At 44.3% G+C, this 17030-nt stretch overlaps 2 long non-coding RNA genes across 2 annotated transcripts in view; one reads left to right on the top strand and one right to left on the bottom strand.

Annotated features, from left to right (window-relative positions):
- The window catches only part of LOC308638295, a 48876-nt gene that overhangs the window by 13110 nt on the left and 18736 nt on the right, over nt 1–17030 (top strand). The window contains exon 2 of the long non-coding RNA XR_014019818.1: nt 6594–6789. This is a non-coding gene — a long non-coding RNA (uncharacterized lncRNA). The remainder of the gene's footprint in view (nt 1–6593; nt 6790–17030) is intronic.
- On the bottom strand, nt 7017–15524 carry LOC308638294. The gene is made up of 3 exons (XR_014019817.1): nt 15406–15524; nt 15237–15338; nt 7017–11143 (listed from the first exon to the last, which is right to left on the bottom strand). It is a non-coding gene; the product is annotated as an uncharacterized lncRNA (long non-coding RNA).

Raw genomic sequence — 17030 nt, 5'->3', positions numbered from 1 at the left:
GGCCATCTATCGGCCCCTTCTCTAGACTGTCTTCCCTACCCCTCCCGTCCCTGTTTCCATGCTAAAGGCAATTTCCTGGAGAAATTGACATCTTACATCTGTACAAGGAGCATGTGGACCCAGGTTTCAGGGTCCCTTCAGTGTTCCATTTTAAGCGAGACCTGAAAGACGACAAAGTATTTCAGTCAAAGGGAACAGAATATACTAGGATCCAGAGAACCCGGACCCTGGTTCTTTCCAGAATTGACATGGTGCTACTGTGTCTGGAATGTAGAATATTGGGATAGGAGAGGGACTGGGAGTCAAGATGATGCTTGATGCTCCTAGGAGCAGCTGGACCAGGGCCACCTCCGTGGAGTCTAGACTTTGTCTTAAGGGCAGTATCTTTTTACTCTTTGGAGAGATCACTGACCTGTCATCTCATTATCCCCCCATCCTCCACCCACTGACACATCCATGCCTCCTCCCACATCACATGGGCAGAGAGGAGCTGCATGTCCTTCAGTTCCAAAGAGAGCAAAGTATAGATAACTTTGCCATTCCCAAGGAAGTTTCCAGAAGAGACTCAGAACCACTCCCATTGCTTTGGTGGGTGGTCATAGGTACCTCAGAGGATCCTGGAGCATTATACAAAGGGGAAATTGAAGACTTCTCACTTCATCTTGGGCCACGTGGAGGGAGCATGTTCCCCCACATGGGGGCAGCATTTCCTCTTTTGTGACTATTAAGGAGCCCACAGTCCCTCCTTAGTAGGTGGCAGGTCAAGGGAAGGGGACATGGCCTGGAACCAAGGAAACAGTCTGTACTTGGTGAATCTGGATGGATGAGGGGACAGATGTATGCGTAAATTGGGCATAGATTTTTCTGCCCAAAGGCATGGGCTCATTTGCCACCCATAGGCTCCTGGACTATTCCACCTTCCTGTATCTGGCCCTGAGACCCAACAGGAGAGGCCCTTGCCTGTGTGACACATGATATTCTAAAAACAGCAGAGCTCAGTGCAGTCACAATCATTAATTAATTAATGATGCTCCCCAGGTGTCTCCCGGAGTCCTTCTTCATGCAGGAGAGGGAGGCTAAGGCCACGGAGGCTCCATTCAGAGAGCTGTTGAATGACTAATGGCTATTGAGATATAATGTCCACTAAGTCACATCCGATTCTGTATTTAATGTTTAAATATTTAATTAATTAAATGTGCCAAATATTTAATTAAACACCATCAAAAGCTACCATGACACTCCACTTTGCATAATTCAAAGGCAAGCCAGCCTTCTCTCTATGCTCCTAACCCTCCTCCTAACAGTACTCTCAGTCCTCCCGGCTGGCAAGAAGGAAACTCACTCTGAATTCTGAGATTCAGGATATCCCATGTCCTGGACACTGTTGTTTGATTAGATGTCAAACTGACTGTGCTGTAGACAGAGTTCCCTCCGTGGCCACCCAAAGAGCTCTCCTGTCTTTTTTTTCTCTTTCCCTCTCCTCTTCAAGTTGACACAAGCAAGACTTGCTGCTGGGCCCCCTTGGAGGCCAGATCTGCACCAGTCTTCCTGCCTGTGATGACATATTTTGGCCCTAGCTACACAGGTAGATATGTGACCCAGTCTGGGCCAATCAGAAACCTTCCCCAGGATTTTTGTAACTGAAGTTAGAGGGGTAGCCATCAGCTCTGATTGTTCTCTCTGGCTCTGTTTGAGGAAGTATGCTAAGACTGCCTGAGGCCATGTTCCCTGCCACTAAGAGAAACCAGTCTTAAAATATAGTGAATCTGACATGCAAAGAGAAAAGAGAAAGCTCAAGACAGTCCCACAGTGCTCTAATCTCTGCATCCAGCTGTTCCCAAAGACAGAACTACCCTGTTTTTTTTCTGTGTTAGGATAGGTGAGTCAATAAGTTCCCTGTGTGTTTACACCAATTGGAATCAGTTTCCTGTCACTTGCAACCAAAGAGGTTTGATCAATACACACACCCCGATTGCGATCATCTGGCTTATATGCTGATAAAAATAACTTAATTATTTAACTGGACACGATACTTGTGAGTAGCTTAGAGACTTGCCAGCCAACTATATTTAGGTTCCTTGAATATGCCCTCTGTCTTTCAGAATGAAAGAAGGCATCTGAGCCTGAAAGAATGAGTCCCTCTGACATCTCTTACTCCTGCTGATGAGATCTGCATGCTCCTGGAACTGCTGGATCCAGGGGCCCAAATGATGTCACTGTCTGAACTTTGGCTCTGCTTTTTCTCTGTTGATTTCATTCCCCCGACAAAGCTTCCTTTTGTTGCAGCCCCAGCGGCTTCAAGTTTACATTATCCTTACAAAAAAGATATTCCAGTGGAAGAAGGAAGTTTTCTTCCTATTGGAAGCACAGAAGTTCTAGCATCAGCTCTGATTGGATGAGCTTTAGTTATATGCTATTCCTGAACCAATCACTGGCAGTGGTTGGAATACATACATAGGCTCAGTTGAGGCGTGTGCTCTCGGGGATGAAGGATGTGAAGTAAGTTGCACTGGGTAGAGGAAGTTTCCCCAATCAAGGCCACAGTGTTCTTTTCACAGGGATATTGAGTGGATGGGAGCAGAAAGGAGAAGCAAGTGACCGTAGTGACACACTGCCTAAAAACCTTCTCACCCTGGAAGTTTTACCCAGAGGGCACCCTCGAAGTGAGGGAAGTAGGGGTGAGGCTGCCTCAGGAAGGGAGAAAGCTTGGGCAAATTATGTGTTCCAGACTAGAGAAACATTGGGATGTGGTTATTTCTTTCTTTCCTTGTTGGTAGACGCTTCTATCGGGGCAGTTATATGATGTGGACTGAGAGGAGGCAATAGGGGTTTCTGACAGAACCAGCCCAATTTATTGTGAAAGCACGTACAGTTTACCAGGCAGACACTCTTGTGAGATTTGGGGGAGACCTCCTGGGCTGACTATTCATCCACCTGACCATGCCCCCCAAAAGGAGATTTGTGAGGAAGGTTCTGAGTATGGGGATGTTTACCTCAAAGAGAAGGGAAGGAAAATATTCATGGATCTCAAGCCAAAGAATTGGGAGTCACTGATAATTGATAACAAATCAAATGGGTTATAGTAAATAATACCTACTATGCTTTTTATTGTCTGAATATCCTAATGTTTCAGTTTTCTAGTGGTGCAACCATCCCATAAGTTAGTAGCTTCAAGCAACAGTGATTTATTATTTCTAATGATTCTGTGGGTGGCTGGGCTTCCCTGGGCCGTTCTATTCCACATAATGTCGGCTGGGGTCACTCAGATGGCTGCGTTCAACTTGGGGCTTGGCTGAGCTGGAATATCAAGTTCATATTACTATTGTGTCAGTGCCTCCGCTGGGGAGGCTGACTGGTTGTAGGTCTCTTTCTGGGCAGGTTTTGTACTTCTCATATTGTAGTGTGGTCTTCAAGAGAGAGACCCAAATCAAAAGCTGCCAGTTCTCTCAAGGGCTAGGCCCCAAACTGGCTCAGTCTCACTTCTGTAATATTCTATTAATCAAAATCAGCTCATATTCAAAGTGAGGGAAATTAGACTTCACCTTTTGATGGAAGGAGCATCATATACAGGCGGGTGTGGTAGAGTTGTTGGCTGCCATCTTTGGAGACCATCTACCACACCATACTGGCGTGCAACCCCATGAGGGTAAGGATTTTTATTCTTCTTTATTCATTGATGTATCACAAAAGAAAAAGAAAAAAGGAGGAAAAAAAAGAACATATAAAGGAAAAACAATAATTGATACTGGAACAGTTCCTGGCACATAGCATACATTTGATAAATATTTGTTGAATAGATGAGGCTAATTTTGCCAATATTCAGTTTATATTTAGACTCATTCCTGGAACACAGGCATGAAACTGAATTTGTACAGAGGGAAAGCAAAGTGGTAACTATATTTCCCAACCTCTCCACACATATACACTGCCTTCTAGAGAACATGAAAGAAACCAAAAATAAGAGAAGCAGAGATGGGCTTCCTGGAGACCTCTCAGCCTGGATGCTGTGCTGTGGGAATTCTGCTTCTCCCTTGGCCTTAATTTTTCTAACTGTAAACTTTTTACATGGGTCTTGTTGACTGAATGGGCTGGAAGTGCCCTTTTAGTGATTTAGTTTTACAGTCATGTTAAGTTACAGATTTTTACAGATTTAGTCATTGATTTTTACATTTGATGCCATGTGTCAGGCACTGTGCCAGGTTCTGGGACACAGGAAGAAATAGTACCTTCACAGCTACATACATAAACAGGTGGCTTAGTCCATTTTCTGTTGCTATTAACAGAATGCCTGAAACTGAGTCACTTTAAAAAAAAAAAGGCTTATATGGTTCATGGTTCTGAAGGGTTGTAAAGTCCAAGTTCAGTTGCCTCTGATTGGCTTCTGGTGAAAGTTTCTGGTGAAAGCTTCTGGTGAAAGCTGCTCCATGCATGGCAGAAAAGTGGAAGGGCCAACAGGCGTGTGCAGAAGAGCCAAAGCATAAGGGGTACTCTTGCTACACAAGAATCTGCTCTTGAGGTAACCATTCCAGTTCTACAAAGCAGGATATCTCTCCCACCAGAGGAATTTAATCTAGTAATGAGGATTTCATCTCCTGACCAGAACACCTTCCGTGATACTCCACATTCTAACCCTGCTGCATTGAGGAATTAAGTCTCAACATGAGTTTTTGGTGGAGGCAAACCATCTTAAAACCATGGCAACAGGTAAATGCAATCAGCACATTGTGAGGGGGTGGAACACGTCACCTTCAAGATTTAGGCAAGACTGATTCAAACAATCTCAGACCAGTGGTTCTAGCCTGGCTGTCCAGTAGAATCCACCTGCTATAGAGCTTTTAAAATGCTGATGCTGAAGCGCCCATCTCTAGAGATTCCGATTTAATTGGTCTGGAATGTGGCCTGTGTTTAATCTATTTTAGAAGCTTGCAGGCAATTCTAATATGCCCCAAGCCTTCTGGTTCATATTTCCAGCCCCTGAAGAATTCCTGGTCTTCTCTTGGTTCCACACCCCCCCCCCCCGCATACCCTGAAATGCAGAGTGCAGCCTTTCTCCTTGATTTCCTTTCCTAAATGCCCCTCTGCCTGCAAAGTGCAGTGAGGCCAACTTGCCGTAGAGGGCTGGAGAAGGAGCAGGATTTCCTCCTACCATGAAGGGACCTCTCTCTGTCCTGTGTCTTTCACCCCTGGAAAAAGGAATTTGGCAGTCAGTGGATCACTGCTGGCCTCAGGAAATCTCAGGATACCACCAGCCCTCAGCAGAAGGGGGACATGTACCAGTTTGCTCGTTGCTCAGATAAGGGTTCAAACTGCCTGAAACTGCATGCTGGTTTGTTGCTGCCCAGAGAATACCTGCAGCCTAACGTGCATGGGTGTCAAGGTACCCCCAGCTAGGTAAACTAGCATCCGATCTGAGAATCCAGGAACGCGAGGGAGGAAGTCCAAACTGACAAACCAGAAGAGTGGGCACTACTGAGGAGGGAATAGAACTATAGTAAAAAAAAAAATTCTCAGGGAGATGAACTGATGGTGGGAGAGGATTGTCAGGACCTGAGGAATCTTTTCTCGGTTTAAAAATTCAGCCAATGAACTCAGAAAGAAAATGATCACTGCAGGAAATAAGTCAATGTCCTGAGAGTTAAAGTGCACGAAAAATCTCACCACAGTGCAAAACCAGAAAGAGATTTGGAGGACAAATCCAGGGATCTAACATTCAAAGGAGAGGGGCTTTTAGAAAAAGAAAAAAGGAGGGGAAAAAAAAAGAACATATAAAGGAAAAACAATAATTGAACAATTAATTAAGGAACATTTTCTGAGCTGAAGAAAGCCTTGATTAAAGAGGCTGATAGAGTTCCAGGAAGGATTAATTAAAAAAAGACATAGACAGACCCTGGTGTAACTCCTGAATTATAAACTTCCAGACAAAAAGGAGGATTCCTTACAAAGGGGGAAAAAAAAAAACAGGTTAATATAGGCTTTCTTAACTGCTGCCTTGGAAAATGGAAGACCTGAGAGTGGGCACTGATTTCACTCTTGAAGGACAAGGACAGTGACCCAAGAATCCTATTTCCACGTAAGGTATCATCCACATATCAGGGCAATGGCAAGGGATTGAAAAGCAGGCCAGGTCTTGTACCCTGTCTAAGGAAAAAACTGGAGAAATGCCATACCCCCAAATCAGATGAATTGGGGCACAATAAGAGAAACCAAGTAATGACCTGGAAGTGGAATTTGGAATGAGGCTAGACACTGGGATGAAGGAGAGGTGGAGCTTGGTATAGGGAAAAGAGCAAGGTCGGGCTTCTTTCTATCTTAGTGAACCACAAGAAAAACATCTAGATGGGAGGGTGGTTATTTGAAATCAGTATATCTATGTGATAGCTTAGGAAATATGTCCACAAATTCTTTGATGATCTTCTCTTCAAGAGATGGAGCTTAATTTCTCTTTCTTAGGAATTTGGGGGGTACCTAGGGACCCACTTTAACCAAGAGAACCTAAAACAGTAATTAAGTGTGAACAAGAGTAGGCGTAAAAGTCACCAATACCTCTCTCTTTGTCTCTCTCTTTCACATCACTTGATCCATGTTGTGAGCAGCTCCATGGAGGGAGGTCCTTGAGACAAGGAACTGTAGCCTCTTGCCAACCGCCACATGAGTGAGCTTGGAAAGGACCCTCTAGTCCCAGTCAAGCCCAGATGACTGCATCCTTGGTGGACACTTGATTGAGGCTAATGAAAGACCCTGAGCCAGGACTCTTCAGCTGAGCTGCTCCAGGACTCCTGAAATTATCAGGTAACTAATGACTGTTATTTTAAGCTGCTACATTTTGGAGTACTTTGTTACACAGAAATACATAAAATATACTCAGCCATAAAGAAGTATGAAATTATAGCATTTACTGGTAAATGGATGGAATTGGAGACTATCATGCTAAGTGAAATAAGCCAACCCTCAAAATCCAAAAGCCAATCCCAAAGCCGAAATTTCTCTCTGATATACAGATACTGACTCACAGTAAGGGTGTCAGGGATGGAGGGAAGAATAGAAGTTCTTTGAATGAGACAAAGGGGAATGAAGGGAAGACATAACTTTCCTGTGTTCATATATGAATATACGAACTGTATAGCTCCACATCATGTACAACCACAAGAATGGGAAGCTATACTCCATTTATGTATAATATGATGAAATACTTTCTATTGTCATGTATAACTAAAAAGAACAAATAAACAATTAAAAAAGAAATAGATAATAATATCTTTAAATAAATAGAGCTTTCTACAATTGTTAGGGAGAGAAAGGTAACTGTTCTGGGGGTGAAAGTATTATGGGATTTTTAAAAGAGTGGTGATAAACCTGAGGCAGCCAGCAGAAGATGGTAAAGAGGAAAGAGGAAAAATAACAATAAGTTAGTAACCATAATATAGAAAGTATATACTAAAATTAGTAAACATAAAATTAAATTCAGGTAGTTTAACCTAATATATATCATCTACCATAATAAATTGGGAATTTTCTGACTGGTATTGTGGCATATGCCAGTAACATAGTAACTCTGGAGGCTGAGGCAGGAGGATTGGAAATTCGAGACCAGCCCCAGCAACTTAGTGAAACCCTGTCCCAAAATAAAAAATAAAAAGGGTTGTAGCTCAATGGTAGAGTGCATCTGGGTTTAATCTCCATTAGTGAAATAAATAAAATTACAAATTTTCCTATGAAATTAGAAAAAAAGAAATTCAAGTAGATTCTATTTACAGAAGATGCATCAAAAATAAAGATACAAATTAATTGTTGAGCAAAGAGATACCAGAAAAATTCAGACAAAAAGCAAGTAAGGTGACAGTTCGATTATCCATCAATATGGAATTCAAGGGGTAAAGTATTGAACACGACAGAGAAGGAAATTGTGAAACTTGGAAGGACTATTCACTGAGAAACTAAAAACCTTCATAAACACATATGTACCAAACAATTTGGTAAGCAAACACATAAAGCATAGGACTCTTCAGGTAAAATACAATTACAATAGGATGTTTTGATACAAAGGGCAAATGATATGACATTCTGTTATTCAAGTCTCTTCAATTAAGAGGTTGCTTTGGGAAACAAGAGTACTTCTAGTACAATAACAATGACAATGATAATAAAAAATAACACACACTGAGCACTTAATATGTGCTTGTCAGATTCTAAGCACTTTACAGGTCTTAATTCTTGCAGTCCTTCCCACAAACTGTGTGTCATGATTATTACCTTCTCTTTGACAAAAGTGACTTGTTTCTCCTCTGAAGCAGAGAAATCTATTTTTTTCACCCCGTGAATCTGGTCTGGCTTTGTGACTTGCTTTGATGATGGAATGTAGTATAAGTTACTTTTTGTGACTTCTGAGCTAGGTCTCAAGAGACTTTGCATCTTGCATTCTTGCTTAGAACACTTAAACATTTCCATCATCATGTTAAAAAGGTGAGTTCAGCCTTTTGAAGACTTGTGATCCAACACCAATCACCAGAGGTGTGAGTGAGCTGTCTTAGATCAGCCAACCCTGGTTGAGTTCCAGATGACTGTGGCTGCATGAAGACCAGCAGAGCCTAGTCCAAATTGTTAATTCATAGAATCATGAGAAAATAAAATGGTGGTTGTTTAAAGTTTTGGGAGTGATTTCTTTTGCAGAAGTAGATGACTGATAAACCCTCCCCATTTTGCAAATAAAAAAACAGACAGACATAGAAGGGTTGAAAAAGTTGCCCAAATTTTCATAGCTAGTAAGAGATTTAGCCACAGTTTGAATTCAGGTACCAATAAACTGAACTTTTACAAAATTATTGTCTGCTCAAACATCCCTCCAGGTTACTTGTCTATCCCAAGCAAATGTATCAATACTTTTGATGATCAGCCTCTCAATGATTGTAGAAATAACCACATAATACATAATTATCCAAGTTAATTGCAAATGAGACCATGAGTTTTGAAAATAGTAGTGTATTAGGATGTTTTAAGAAGATATATTGGAGAATTGCTAGGTTACATGCAAAACCACTGACCAACAGAGATTAGTAAGCAACAGGGAAGTCTTACCAGAAATATAAAGGAAATATTTTTAAATGGTTTTATTATTATGACAAAAGTTGTAATTGCTATCAAAAATTCATTCTCTCTTTCTGACCGGAACCCATTTTTGCTCAGAGTGATGATGTGCTCAGTTAAAAATTCTCACCTCCCATACTCTTTTGCAGTTAGGATAACCATGGGATCATGTTTTGGCCAATGAGTCTGCTTGTGGGGCTTCTGTGAAACTTTTCCTGATAAGTAAGGAAGAGACGAAGCTGTCTTAAACATTTTTTCCCCCTCAGGTCCTGCCTGCTTCTTTGAATCAGAATGTGGGTATGATGTCTGGAGGTGTAGCAGCCATCATAAGAAGGCAAGGAGAAAGAAGCAACTTAAAGAGAGTAGAGCCAGGACCTAGAGGAACTGAATTTGCAGTTCTTTCCATAAGCAACAGCACTGGCTCAACTGTTTGACTTTGGATTTTTTTTTTTTTTTGTCATATGAGAAAAATAAGTGCCTATTTTGTTTAAGTTTCTAAATTGGGTTTCTGTAGAGTGCAATCCTGACTGCAAAGGATTGAGAGGCCCTTAGGACAATAGCTAAAACCATAAATTCCCTTTTGCAAAACATAATAGTATTGCCAAAGTCAAATGTGAACCGGGGGTTGTCTTGTCATGTTATCACACGATTTTATAAGATACATTATACTTCAGAAAGTCATTATGAGGTTTATTGCTTTGTTGTTGTTGTTTTGATACTGGAGATCGAAGCCAGGGGTGCATAACCACTGACACACATCTTCAACCCTTTTTATTTTTACTTTGAGACAGGGTCTCCCTACATTGTTTAGGGCCTCACTGAGTTACTGAGGTTGGCCTCGAACTTGTGATCCTCCTGCCTCAGGCTCCTGAGTTGCTGAGCTTACAGATGTGTGCCACTGTTTTCAGCTGAGGTTTATTGCTTTTATGCAAAGCAAAAACTTAAAAATAAGAAGTATAACAAGTATAGCATACATATGGGAAAGTACACTGAATTTATATTTGTTTTAAAAATTGTTACATTTTTACATTTTAACCTAAATTTCAGTAATATTGGATAATTACTTTTTATAATATTTAGTTTTACTTCTCAGTATATAATAGCAGTAAAGTCTTTTTGCCTTATGAATGAAATTTTTCCCTTCCCTCAGTAGATTCACTATAAAGTGTTTTCTTCTAGTACAAGTGTTCTTGGGTAATGATGATGTCCTATGTCTTCCAGAAAACAGAAGATCTTAGTAGACAAGATTTGAACAGTTGAGTGAGGAGCTTAGTTTAATTGTTATAGGTTTTACTCTGTAAGCAGAGAATATCCCTTCTTCTCTTATGTTCCCCGACATCAAGCATGTTCTTGTCCACAAGCAAAACTTTAGACAGTCTCAGTGAAATCAAGATTCTACATGTCACAGTCTCTGATCATATCTCAGCAAAAACAGAAGGCAAGAGTTTGAAAAAAAAAATGATCTTCCCCCCAAATCATTAAGGAATCACAAAAGGAACTACATCAAAACCTAAGGGACACAGATAAAGCTGCAATCAGAGGAAAACTTACAGTACATAAATTATTTGTCATTAAAAATAAAATGAGAAAATTCCATTTATGTATTTAACTTAGGAAATTAAAATAATACAAAAGGACACACAGTAGGAGGGAATTAATAAAAGTAAATGTTGAATATAATGAGACAGAAAACAAAATAATATAAATAAACCCAAATATGATGCTTTATTAAAAAAACAATTAATTACATGGACTCCCCTCAAGGGAGTCCTTCCTTTTTCAAAGGAAAGGAAAAAAGCAAAAACATTATGAGAAATAAGAAAGTAGTTACAGGGGCCAGGAGTATAGATCAGTGAAAGAGTGTATGGGAAGTGCAAGACCATGGTTCAATCCTCAGAACCAAAAAAATAAAAAGAATAATTTCTAGAAAAACATACATTATCCAGGTTGGCTCAATAATAGGTAGAAACATGTTAGCAGATAAAGAACCATAAAAGAGTTGAGATGGCAATAGATGATCTGCCCTCAGAAGAATGGCTTATTCCACATTGTTTCAGAGAACCTGCCAATGCAATAAGAGAAGAAAATGAAACAAGTGGCTTATGTGAAAAAGGAGACCAATACAATTTCAATCACTCAGGTCCTCAAAAATGCCCAGGCATTGTGGTGTAGTGAGAATGTGTGTTTCTCTGTCATTGGTTCTTGGGGCTTCAGCAGTGCAGCCAGCTCCTTGGCACTTCAGCCTTGGCTCTGTGTGACTGGGGATAGAGAGGTTTGGGAGTGGGTTGGGGAGATGGTCAGAGGTCACAGCCACAGTCCAGCATTTCTAGGAGAAGGGATGCCTACTACAGGAAGGCATGGGCACCCAGAATCCCTTCCCTGTCCTCTCCAGGCCAGTGTCATGGCCCCTGACATATCTTATGACATATTCCTCTCCCCCTGCAGGCCACTCATGTAGACCCCCAACTCAGGGAAATCTCTGAAGGGTGGGAAGGAGCTTCCTTCCTCAAACCATTTTCTCTCTTAAGGGATTGTATTTTCCAAAGCTGGAAAAATACTTGCAGCCTTCTCTCTCTGGCTTCTTTACTGAGATGATAATGATCAAGGAATGGCCTAGCTGCCTGCATTGGGGGAGGGTAGGAGAGGATGGGGATGGGAAAATAACAGGTGGAGGGAAAAACATGGGTTAGTATGTAAAACTCTCCTGCCACAGTTTTAATTGTAATAAATAATGTTCAGTTACTCTGCAAAATATGTAGTAATTTATCCTCCCATCAACAGTGACTGGGGTAGGTATCTACTGCCCCATATCCCCACTAGCTCCGAATGTTGCTGCTCTTTTGAATTTTTATTATAGTCGTGGATGCTGTCTTCATTTGAATATTCCCAGCACAGGTTTTTTTCACATACTTATAAGACATTTGCAGCTCACCTTGTATGAATTTCTGGTCCTATCTAGGTCCATTTTTTTTCTATTAGGGTTTTGCATGTTTGTTTTCAATTTGTAGGTGGCCCTTTGTTTATTAGAGGTCAAGAAGGCCTGATAAGTGAGGCTGAGTAAATGAATAGGGACAGATCACAAAGGGCTGAGCTTTTGGGTTCTTCCTGAAGCAAGGGGCAGATCAGATTGACTGAAAGACCCAAGGGCTCAGGATCCCACAACCTGAGGATGGTTCAAGATTTGGGGATGGGAGAGAGGAGGACTGTGCAAGATGGGGGGCAGGTCAGCATTATGGTTGGGTGCTCAGAAAAAGAAAGTAAACAATGAAATAAGTGCAATAAAATACAATAAAAAGTAAAATGCTAATGAATTGAGAAAATATAAGACAAAGGCACCATGTCCTGGGGTAAGACGTTTCATGTTTCCACACCCTGTCCTGTGCTTCCTCCCTTTCCAGGCCCACAGCAGTCCTGAGAGTGTGCATTAATATTCCTGTTTAACCAGTGGTCCAGGGAAACCTAGAGAGGCAAAGTTACCCAGTGCAGAAGGAGGAGTGACAGAGCCAGGAATGACTCCACATCACTGTCTTTTGTATTATTTTCCTTCATTATACAGTGGTATAATGTGGAGGGTTGGTTCCAGGACCATCCTGGGGTGTCAAAATCCCTTAAATACCCCCCCCAAATTCCTTATATAATGGTGCAGTATCTGCATATAACTTTTGTATCTCCTCCCCACACTTTAAATCATCTCTAGATTACTTCTGATACCTAATACAATGCAAATGCAAAGTAAATGGTTGCTGTATTATATTTTTTTTTTGGGGGGGGGGATGTCAAGGAAAAGAGTATATGTTCAGTGCAGATGAAGTGGGGGCAGGAGTATTTCCCATCTGCAGTTGGTTGAATCCACGGATGAACTAAAAGATACTGGGAGCCCAAAGCATGGTTTTACTTCATTGTTGATTCTTTCCTAAGCACTAGAGAATAAATGTGTTTAACTGCAGATTTCACACAATAGGTTCCCTGTATGGGCTACCAGTGAAGCCCTAGCTTCTGATCCTAGGCCTTTGGGCCTGGCTGACACGCCCTGAAGTCTGGTGGCATGTGGCAGCCCCTGGAGCTGCACATGCAACTGTGGGGTCCTCCAACCTATCCCTGTGTTGGCTGCAGGCTGAGGGAGGCAAGGACTGGGCACAAGTGCACAAGGCCAGGTGGGCTTTCTATGGCATGACCCGACAGGGTCTTCTTATTATCGGTTTTTGTACCGCTAACCTTGAGGTACTTATGCTTTAGCTCCTTAAAGGCTACAGCAGGAACCGCCCTCCTCACTTTCTCTGGCACTCTTCCTCCATCTTCCGCTTGGACTCCTGGAGTGCCTGTGACTCCTCCTCGGGGCTTCAGTTTCCCGGTCTGGAGTCAGGCTAGAGGGTCCCAGGCACCCCTGACTTCTCGGCCCCAGTTTCCTGTTGCAAAGGATCGTTTCCCCTTAGCCCCAGGTAAGTTCTGGCCCCCGCAGTGCATTGCTCTGGATAGCAAGTGGCCTGACGAGGCCTCCAGCTGCTCGAGGTGAAAGCCTGGCTCTCCGTTCCTTTCTCTGCATCCCAGACTTCCACAGAATCCACCCCAAGTTAGCTCATACTGTGCCCGTGGCTGCAGGAGGCCTGCACCCACTCTGAGCCAAGCGCATCATTTCCAACACTCCGGGCCGGGTTTGGGCGCCATCGGGTATGGGGTTTGGTGGGGGCCCAACTTGAGCCTTGGAGCTGGGAGACCTCAGGCAGGGTCGCGCTCTGCCATCTGCCACTCGTTTGAGCCAATTTCCTTGGAGGTCGAGTGAGGTGACAGATCCCCCGCCCTCCCTCTCAGGCGTGAAACTAGAGGTGTATGAGCTGGGCTGGCCAGAGGGTCGGGGGAGCGCTCCCAGGGCGGCTGGCGGGCAAGCGAGCCTCTCCTCCGGCAGCTCCCGGGGGGGGGGGGGGGGGGGGGGCCGCCCCGCCCCGCGCCCGGTCCCCGCGGGGGTTGATTGCTCGTCGGGCTCCCCCGGCTTCAGCCCAAGCCAATCAGCATGCTAGCGCCGGGAACAGCATGAGGCGGCGAGCCCCAGGAAGCGGCGGGGGCTTCTGGGCCGACTCTGGTGTCCAGAGTTCCAGGCTGCGGGCACCTCAGGTCCGGTAGGCGGCAATCCTACTCCCAGGGACGCGCCGCGGGTGGCCTCCACAGGCCGGTGCCCTGGCCTGGCTCCTTCCCAGCGGCCCGATCGCAAGGCGTCTGCTGCCATCTGGTGGCGGCTCTCAAGCAGCTGCGGCACAGCGCGGGGAGGCCCGGCCCAGGGCCCTGGACCAGGGTTTGTGGATCCCCCACCTAGAGCCTCGCAGACCCGAGCGACAGGAAGCTCAGCGCCTCCACCTCCGGTGCTGTTCGGGATTTTCCAGGGAGAACGCGAGTAACACATGTCGCCAAGGAACATACACAGTGGTTAGCGCTTGGGTCAGGCTCGCCACACCCCACTTGGGTGGTTTGCGGCAGGGCCTTTTACTTTTCGGAATCCCATTTCTCTCATCTGTAAAGTGGGGTTAGTGGAAGTGCATTCCTGGAGGCTTTGCAATGATTGCCTGGGCGTATGCATGCGAAGCTCAAAGCACATGGCAAGACCATGCCTAATACTTAGCTGTTGCTCCCCTAAAACCCCATGGGGACCACCTCAGACTCTCACCAGGGCAAAACGCAGGCGATATCATGGATTTTCTGTTTTCCCGTCTGTAAATTAGGTGATGCCAATGGGCTTGCCTCTACTCCCAGAAGAGGTAAAAAGATGACTCAGCCACTCTGTGGACAAATCTACCTGGCATCGTGGGTCTCCTGGGCCTTCCACCCGCAGGCTCCCAGAAGATGCCCTTCTGCAAAGACTCTCAGCTGAGCCCAAACCTGGAAGCTCTGCCCCTGGCCTCAAGTTTTATGGGCAAGGCTCATCTTCTGGGTTACAGGAGCCTGAGTAGCTTTTTGGGGAAACTTCTCTACAGAGTCACAGACTAAAAGTCCAAATCAGGAATTGTTTCTCTGACACTTTTCAAACAGAGATCCTATCCCTTTTATAAGATGATGGTAGATTTAAGGAAAATAAATACCCCTTTGAAAAGAAGAATTTATTTGGATCTACTGTCCCTGAGACCCAGAATGGCTCTTAATTTTAGGAGGCATGCAACTTTAATTACCTCTGAGTATGCAGCAAGAGGTGGCCCACAGAACTGGGTGTGACAGCCAGGTACATTCTCGAGGAAGCAAGATGTCTCAAGCAGCTGCTGACGCTGCTCTGCCTGCTCCAATTCAAAGGTATCAAATATTTGCCTAGCTGTTCAACATTTCTTCAAATAATATACTCACTACTAATTCATATCTAGACTCGACGTCTTCATCTCTCTCAGGCCTCCCTCCTGGATTAGCTGTCTTGTCTATTCTGGGAGAAAGTTGTCCTACATTCTAAAAATAGGCTGTGAAGCCCGGACACTGGCATGTACAGTCAGCAAAGGCTTTATTTATTTATCTTGAGAGCCGTCCTCTGGGGACAGCTGCAATGGAGCCTGGAGACACACTCATCAAACAGCCAGTTGTGGGTGTTCAGGTGCATAGAGGAAGCTGGGAAGTCTGTGCTGGCTGCTGCATTCCAAAAGAGAACATGGCTGGGTGGAGTGGGCATGCTTGTAATCCCAGCAATTGGGGAGGCTGAGGCAGGAGGATTGAAAGTTCAACGCCAGCTTCAGCAACTTAGTGACCAAGACCCCAGCAAGTAAACAAGATCCTGTCTCAAAACTAAAAATGTGAAAGAGCTGGGGAATCTGTGCTCTGCTCCCAAGGATGCCCTTTGAGCTTTGAGCTTATAGTATACAGGTAAAGGCCTCTCTTCTCCACCTATGGATCCTTTTCCCCTCAGCATTAGAAGCCTAGGAAATTCCTGTATTATCTAGGATCTAGCAGGATTTAAGGGATTATTTACAAAGAGGGACCTTGGGAGGAAGGGCAGAATCTCTAGGTCTAGAAGTAGTAGGGCTGTTCTCATTCTGGGGCTGCAGACCAGGTGAGGCATGGTTACCTGAATCTGTAGGTCTTAGGTGGCTGCAGAGGAACAGTGACCTCTGGATAGGGACCTGGGATTTGGCCATCCCAACTACACTCCTGTTTCCCTATCCCATCTCCTGTTAGGGTCAACCCACTCACAGAGCAGAATGAAACTTCCACATGGGGAATATCTTTTCTGTCGGGGGAAGGTACACAGAGCAGGTGGAGAAGGGTGCAGGGGGGTGTAGAGGGTGGAGGGAAGATGGACAGCTCCTTCTCTCAGCTCCTCCCCACCACCGTCGACTCCTCTGTCTCTGTGCCCTCACTGTTCTCTCCCTGTCTCCCCATCTCTGTCTCCCACTGCCTCACTTTCCTCTTTCTCTCTAGTGACCTCCTTCCCACTTCTCTGTGCTACAAAGGAGGTGGAGGTGGGTGTCATACCCCTTTCCCAGGTGACCTGGTCACACTGGAGCTCAAAAGGACTCTCTAGTGTGGCCTGCCACTGCCAGAGGAGGGGGGCTGCGAAGCCCTGGGGATGACTTCATTTGATTCTCGGCTTTTCTGTCTCTGAGCTGCTCTAAATGAAGCCAATCAGGATTACTTTCTTTTCATTACTTCAAGGACTTCCTTATCCACCTCCTTTCATCCCTAACCCTGCTTTGGCCTGGAATTAGCAAGGAGGAGTTAGTTCCCTGCTCCTGGCAGCTCCTCTGGCCACTGTCAAGCCCTTATCCAGAGCTCCTACTGTGTGCCCAGCCGCAGAAATGATTTAAGGGTGCTAGCACACAGTCAGGATGGAGACAGGAGGGGTGTGCCCACAATCCATTCACTCAGTAACCAATTCACTCAGTCCCCTATTCAATCAGTTGTTGGACGGGCTTCATGCAGGGTCTCATGCCAATCAGGACATAACCAGGTATGTTTATAGCAATGAAGGGCCCAGTCTCATCTCA

Source organism: Spermophilus citellus, assembly GCF_964194105.1.
Source record: "Spermophilus citellus genome assembly, chromosome: 18".
Taxonomy (NCBI): Eukaryota; Metazoa; Chordata; class Mammalia; order Rodentia; family Sciuridae; genus Spermophilus; species Spermophilus citellus.
This window is presented reverse-complemented; position numbering and strand designations above follow the sequence as displayed.